The sequence below is a fragment of the Hibiscus syriacus genome, unplaced genomic scaffold, assembly GCF_006381635.1.
Source record: "Hibiscus syriacus cultivar Baekdansim isolate YM2019G1 unplaced genomic scaffold, ASM638163v2 tig00110925_pilon, whole genome shotgun sequence".
Classification (NCBI taxonomy): Eukaryota; Viridiplantae; Streptophyta; class Magnoliopsida; order Malvales; family Malvaceae; genus Hibiscus; species Hibiscus syriacus.
The window spans coordinates 426065-434056 of record NW_024062912.1 but is presented as its reverse complement, the minus strand read 5'-3'; positions in this window follow the sequence as shown (position 1 = coordinate 434056).

Here is a 7992-nt window from a genome sequence, read left to right as displayed (position 1 = left end):
TATATCGATCCATAACAATATAACAGGTAAAAATATGACAAAATCGGTCTCGAAATGACAAAACAGGTAAAGAGCTACCGGATATGTTGATAGTGTCGATACTTTATTATAAGTATCGACACTTTTAGAATTTAAAAGAAAAGAAGTTATAGCGCCAATAAAGTTTCGATACTTTATAAAAATGTATCGATCCATAACAATATAACAGGTAAAAATATGACAAAATCGATCTCGAAAGGACAAAACCTATAGTAAAAAGTGTGCTTGTGTGATCATTTTTATTTCAGAATTTTCATTTTTTAATACAAAAAGTTGGATATTTTAAACAAAACTCAATAAGAAAATAACAAAAACTTTGATGTAACAAAAGAATAACATTGGAAAACCCACCATGTTATCAGTTTCTCAAAGAACAAAAACCCATAAACAAACATCTCTCAACGCAAACTTATGATATACTCTTATTATCTCCATAGGATAAAGTTAGACCAGTTTTAGTTTCTTAAAGAATAAACTTATGATAGAAGAACTCAAACTGGTGCACGCATAAGTGTCGATGCATTTATGAAAAGTATCGATTCAAAAAACATCAAAATCGATAATTATTATGTAACATGTAAATTTACAATGTAACTGATAAAAATATACTGGTTAATTAGCAAATAGGTTTACATTATGTATCGACATTTTTTAAATATGTGTCGATACTTTTCTCCCAAAATGAAAGCACAACGAGGTGCACGCATAAAGTGTCAATACATTTAAAATTGTATTAATCCCAAAAACATCAAAACCGATAATTATAATGTAATAGGTAAATTTGTAATGTTATTGGTTTAAATATACATGTTTAGTTAGAAAATAGGTCAATATAATCGCTACCTATTACATTATATAAACGCTATCTAATATAATATTGTACTTGATAATATTTTCGGTTAAATAATATAACATAATCGGTTTAAATTTTAACCGGTTACTTATTTAACAGGTCAAGCCATTTTTTTTTCAGGGCCCACATATTTGCCAGCTCAGCTCCGCACAACGTCGAACAATCATTTCTACAGTTTTTAGGTGTAAACTGTAATATAATAATGTACTAAAGTTATGAGTTTGAAATTATTCAAATATATTAATTTTTTTATTTAAATAAAGATACATAAATGATCTTTTTGAAGTCAATTTACATTTATATCCTTTGCTCTGTCCCTACCGAAACGCGTCCATGTCCTTTTTGTATGTCAACATTGCCCTTCATAGTTTTGAAAAAAAATAAAGTTAAAAGAAAAAATAAAAATATGAATAAGGATTGAAAATAGATAGATGTACGGTCTAGGTTTTAATTAGGTTTGATTATGGATGATAACTAGGATTTTAAATTTAAATATTTATGTGATATTTAATTTTATTTTTATAAATTCAGGTATAATATATTTAGATATTAAAATTAATATTTATTTTTATTAGAATAGATGCATATAAACATTCTCATATAGGTGTTTTTTTCGAAAAATCATCGGTGATTGGTATATTTACCGATCTAACACCGGTCAGATTATATTTTCCGATTTAACACCCGTAGCAGTAAAGCGTGCCCCCTGAATCGCGCTATATGCTGATTTGACGCCACGTGGAGTATATTATGCCCCATGTACCGCGCTATACGCTGACTGTGTTACACGTGGGGTATAGCGCACCCCCTACACCACGCTATACGTCACGTAGGGGTATAGCACGGATCAGGGGCCGCGCTATACGCCGTACCAAAATTATATTTAACGCGGTCCCTTGTCCGCGCTATATAATAATTACATATATCGCGGTGCATGTACCGCGCCTTATATGTTTATAAATACCCTCCTCCAGTTACGTTTATCACATCTCCTCTCAACTTATAAATTAATAAAACAATTCCGTCAACAAGTAATAATTATGGCAATCTTCTCATATTTGATTTAGAAGTTCGTGCGATTTTTCGTTATAAGGTAATTTTGTTATAATTTTTTAATTATACTTATTGTTTATTTATTATCATTATTTGAAAAAATATTATACTAATTATTTTCAATTAATTTTTATGTTTGTAAAATTGAAAAGCGGGAGCATACGTCAAAATAGTTTTGTGGTGCAGGTAATAATATAAAATTATATTATTTAAATTATTTACTTTGATGTGTAAAAAATTTATTGTGTTATATTTTCGTTCATATATAATTTATTTAATCAGGTTTGTTTCAGTTATTTTTTTGGTAGATATAATATTGCCGCACTTTTAAACTCAAAGAATGGCGCGACTTTCAGCTATTGTTTATTACGATGGTGAAATTCGAGAAGATGAAACCGGCGTTGTTTTCGTATCAAATGAGCGTGTTAAAATATCATTTAAGAGAAACATAACTCTTGAGGAGCTGATAACGAAGATTTCGAGGAAGATTCATGTTGGAAGTAGAAGAAGAATGTCGTCGTTGCAGTACAGATTTCCAACATCATTGTTGCCATTAACTTATACAGTGTTCGAACTTTCGAACAATGATGATGTTCAAATGATGGTTGAAGCTCAAAGTAATTATTCAGACGCCGCTATTGAGATGTATGCACATTTTGTTCAAGTGCGTGCTGTTCGGGGTCAATCATTAAACTCTCACTATGGGCTGACTGAACAAGTTGATCAAGTTGACAGCCCGACTACAGTAATGTGTAATGATTTTAATGCCATAATGGGGAGACATTAATCCGCAACTCCTTACGATATGTACTGAGGTGGGTCTACGAACAATCTGTATGGAAACATCGCGTCCAGTTCAAGGGGAAGACATCCATCTGCAAATTTTTTTGACCATATGGAGATACCATCGACGCAATCATCTGTGCAGTTTCCATTTGACACGATGGCTTCAAACTCCAGGGGGAGGCATTCGACTGTGAGCTTTTTCGATCTCAATGTCGATATGCCTTCTAGTTCAAGGGGAAGGCATGCAAGTAGTAGGTTCTTCGACCTAAATGTGGAGCGCATGGAGGAACCATCATCTCCACCAGAAGAACCGCTTCGTGAGCCTGTTGCGGATGGTGCTGAGACTGGACTATTCATTCACCCAGAATCATCGCAATTCAACTCCGATGATGATGATGTAGATGAAGTACCATGAAATGTGACACAAATTGACCCTCCTGCACACATGTATGAAGCTGATTTGGATATTCGAGTTTATTGAGGGAGCGTGGTCGTCCAAAATCCAATCGAATTCATTGCGATATAGATATTCGAGGAAGATCTAGACAAGACAGAAGATGTGGGCATTGTAGAAACCCAGGACACATGAGAAAAACATGTCCACTTCTGTTTTCATCAAGTAACAATTGATGAGGAAATGATGTATTTGTTTATCAAATAATAATTCTTGTACTTTAATTTGCATTTACTTCAAGTTAATGATAACCAAATTGATATTTGAATATAATTTTAAATACAACAAACTTACAATAAGTATTAAATGGTAAATGATAACCAAATTACAATAACTGATATTAAATGGTAATAAACAAAATTAACTGAAATACATTAAAAAAAAGTCCAACAAATTTAACAAAATAAAGTAAGTATTAAATGAGAAATAATAAAAAAAATTCAATTTAACAAAATAAAGTAAATACAAATATAATAAAAAAAATCTATCGATGCCTGCGACGCGAATGTGTTCCGCAGGGCGGTGACTGTCGGTCTCGAGAAGGATTTTTTCGTATCACTGGTTCTGACTCCTCGCTGTCATCATCATCACCATTGTCGTCGTCATCGTCGTCGTCGTCGTCCTGAGCAGATACATTAGGTTGATGAGGAGCTGATGACGATGAAGCACCTCCATAGAATAAGGACCCTGGAGGTGTATGACTGACTATCCCACCGGCCTGCGAAAACTGGGAAAACCCATACATCGTTGAGTGTGAAAACTGTACAGGAGGTGTCTGTGTTGCGTCCATAGGTGATGAGGCTGAACCCGCTAAATATCCAGTATATGAACCCCAAGTCAGATATGCAAAAATAGACCCATAATAGCCTCCAAGAGGGGTCATCTGTGACGGTGGCGGGGTCATAAAACCAGGTGAAGGCGGCGGCAGCGGCATCTGGTAATAGAAAGGCGATGGCGGTATCATATATGGCTGCGACATCATAAATGGCTGCGGTGGCTGCTGTGAAGGTCCTGCTGGTGTATCTGAGGATGAACCAGAAGCACCTGCTCTCCGTCCACGAGTCAGGGGATGATGGTGCTGTGTCGGTGAACGTCTCTGTCGACGGCGTGGAAAGGTCTGCCCTCGTCCATCCTCGGGAAGTAGAAATGGTTTCCCGTTACTGTTGAACCACTCATAATAATCCTCAGCATACATCAAGAAGTCAGTAAAAATGGGCTCTCTACGTGGAAGGCACCGATGTCGATCTTCCCACAATACGACCCACTCATGATGCCTCACAAACCAATCTGTATCTGTCTTGCCGCGTCTATCTAAGCTATGCAACTCATCCATATTGCGAGGTGCTTTCGGAATTGGTTGAAAAAAACCAAACTGTCGGAGCAAGCGATCAGTGGAGTGCCACTCGACGGTCGCATAACAGATCAGAGGGATCATCGCCATCCAAACATCTAATGGACCCCTCAACTCAGGTGGGATTACCGCCCTCACATCATCAGTAGAATATGACACCCATTCAAACTAAAACAAATAATATATAATTTTTATCAAAATAATAATCTAATTATATAACTATAATCTAAAATTGATTTTTAAACATTAAAATTCATACGTGTGTGCCAGCCTTCTGATCGATTAGCACCCTAATTTTTTTCTAAATCATCAGGTAGCTCCTGATGATTTTTCCTATCAGTAGACCACCTATTCAAGGAAAAATTTTATTATATGATGTATAAAATTATTAATATACAAAATCAGTTTTATAATTACCTCAGAAGTAGTGAAAATACGAATGGGTTCTTCACAACGGGACATAAAAAGGGCAATCGATACCATGCCCAAGAATGCAGCAGCAGGAGACATCCACCGATAGCATTACGCCTGTAGTCAGTGGCTCCACACATCTCCCTGTACAACAAAGCCAAAACTACTGAGTCCCAACTGAATGATCTAGCGAGACGAAAGTCGCTAAGATGTCGCAACTACATGCAGTGAACTAGGTTGCGCGATTTGTCCAGCATCAGCAACCCTCCTTTCAGCTGCAGTATGCATGCTCGTGCATACATCTTAACCTCATACTCAGAGGCGTCTGCGCTCAACTCCCGAAAATTGGCATCTAACCAATTTAACGGTATCCTACATCCGATAAAATTTTTCGGGACACATCCTAGACTATCCCGACACAAAATAGTCCAAGAACCGGAAACTATCCCCGATATCACATCTCCATCCACCGAAAGCCCCAGGTGCATAGAAATATCCTCAAGCGTGATCGTGCACTCTCCGCACGGAAGATGGAATGTGTGGGTCTCCGGCCTCCACCGCTCTACTAAGGCAGAAATCAGGTCTGGCTCTATCTTACAGTGACCCTGATATCTACCTATGTAACCGAATCCAGCCTCTACTAAATACAGCAAGATACGGCTGGGTATCACTAACTTAAGATTCCTAATAAAATGATCTAATACACGGTCCTTCTCCTAAAAATAAATAATTACAAAAATTAATTCTTAATCTAATAATCATGCATTAAATAAATCAACTAATTATTACTAATAATTTAAATTAAATTAAAATGTTAAAATGTTACCGTATCAGCAAAGTGTCGAGATATTTAATTCTTAATCTAATAATCATGCATTAAATAAATCAACTAATTATTACTAATAATTTAAATTAAATTAAAACGTTAAAATGTTACCGTATCAGCAAAGTGTAGACATATATGATTTCCATCCGAGCGAAGTAGACTGCCTTCCATTATATATCTGTAAAAGAATTATATTAGTAAAATATTAAATAAAGTAAAATACTTAAATAAATTAAATACATAATATTAAAAATATTATAAAATATACCTTAAAAAGAGAGAGTATTTGAGAGAAATTGAGAGAAATTGAAAGAAATTGAGAGAATTTGGTGTGATAAAAGTGATTGAGGATAGGAGTATTTATAGGGAGGATTGGGATATGGACGGGCGGGTATTTAGGGGTATAGCGCGTCCCTTGCACCGCGCTATACCCAACGTGTCAGATAACCAGGTATAGCGCGGATTAGGGGGCATGCTATACCCACGTGGCGCCAAATCACTGTATATCGCGAGGCAAGGGGCGCGCTATACCTACGTGGCGCCAAATCAGCGTATAGCGCGGTTCAGGGGGAACGCTTTACTGCTACGGGTGTTAGATCAAAAAATATAATCTGACCGGTATTAGATCGGTAAATATACTGATCACCGGTGATTTTTTTAAAAAAACGCCTCTCATATATTTATTATCTGAATCTAATTTTATATTATAAAATAAAACACATATTTTTCTTCTAACAGAAATTCAACACATTGATCATCAAATTTTTAATAGATTCAACCTATAAATTAAAACCGAGTAACCTCAGTAGTAAAAGATTTGTTGTTATTCCTTAATGTCTCAAATTCAAGCACCTGAAATATTGTGAATGCTTAATGTCAAACGGTTGAGAGTTATCTTTGAACACATAACACTTTGTACTTATCCCAAATTAATAAAAAAATATATATATAAATTTTAAAAATATATAGGTTCAGACATCAGAAAATAATATTTAATATTTTTATTATTCTATATGATTATAAGATAATATATGTTCAAAAAATTCTCAAAAATTTGACAATAAACGCTCAAAGACCTTCATATTCGTCGTGCTCAAATCTGAGATATCTAAAGATAACAATCATCCTTTAATTATTAAAATCGTTTGGTTCATGCTAATATTCATATTTTATATATATCACGTTATATTTTATTTTATTTTTATTTTATATTTAAATTTATGCATATTAATTCAATTAAAATTATTATTGTTATAATATTAAAAAAAATAAATTAAAATATTCTAAAATAAATGGTTAAAGTTGTAAAGTCTAAACCTACCCATAGCATGCACATCATGTCTTACCAGATCGGTTAACTCTCCCTTAGTTGTATTTTATAGGAACCAAAATAAATAAAAAATCAAAATAATAAAAAATAAACAAAATCCCATTTATTTATTTATAATTTATAATTTATTTTAAAGTGTAAAATCAAATAGCTTATTTTCTCTTCAGTTGGTGTATATTTACTGTTGAAAAAGAGAGGTGAAGCCACCCTCTGTTTTGAAAATCAGACCGGATCGGTCGGTTTAATCGGAAACCGTTATTTAGTCCGGTTCAATCTAAATCGATTGAACCGCTATTAGTGAACCGACCAGAACCACTGAGCCGGACCGACTGAAAACCGGAAAAAACGGGGAAAAACTGGGATTTTTGTTTTTTTTTAAAAAAAAAATTAAACCAAACAACGTCGTTTGTTAAACGAGCCAAGTCGAACTCGAGTATTGCTGAGCTCGACTCGAACTTGAAAACTTTAAAAGTAAGCTCAACTCAACTCAAACTCACAAGCTAAAAATTATCAAGTTCAACTCAAACTCGAAATATAATATTGAAACTTGAACTCAAAAAAGGCTTGAACTCAAAAAAAAAAATTAGAAGCTCGATTGAAGCCTAAAATTCGAGCTTGATTGAAGTGAAAGAATAGTTTACTCAATGCTCACCAAAAGGCTCCATGATTTTGAATGGCAAATTACCTCTATTATTTATAGAAGTTAGTTGTGATGCACTTCTATGTTTCTTAGCAATGTGAGATTGTTTTGTTCTCATATTTTTACTCTTTAGACTTTTGGGATGCTCTTCTATGTTTCTTACCCATGTGAGATTGTTTAAAAAAAATTAAACCAAACAATATCATTTTGTTATGATTTTTTTAACCCCAAATTTATTTTTTAATTATA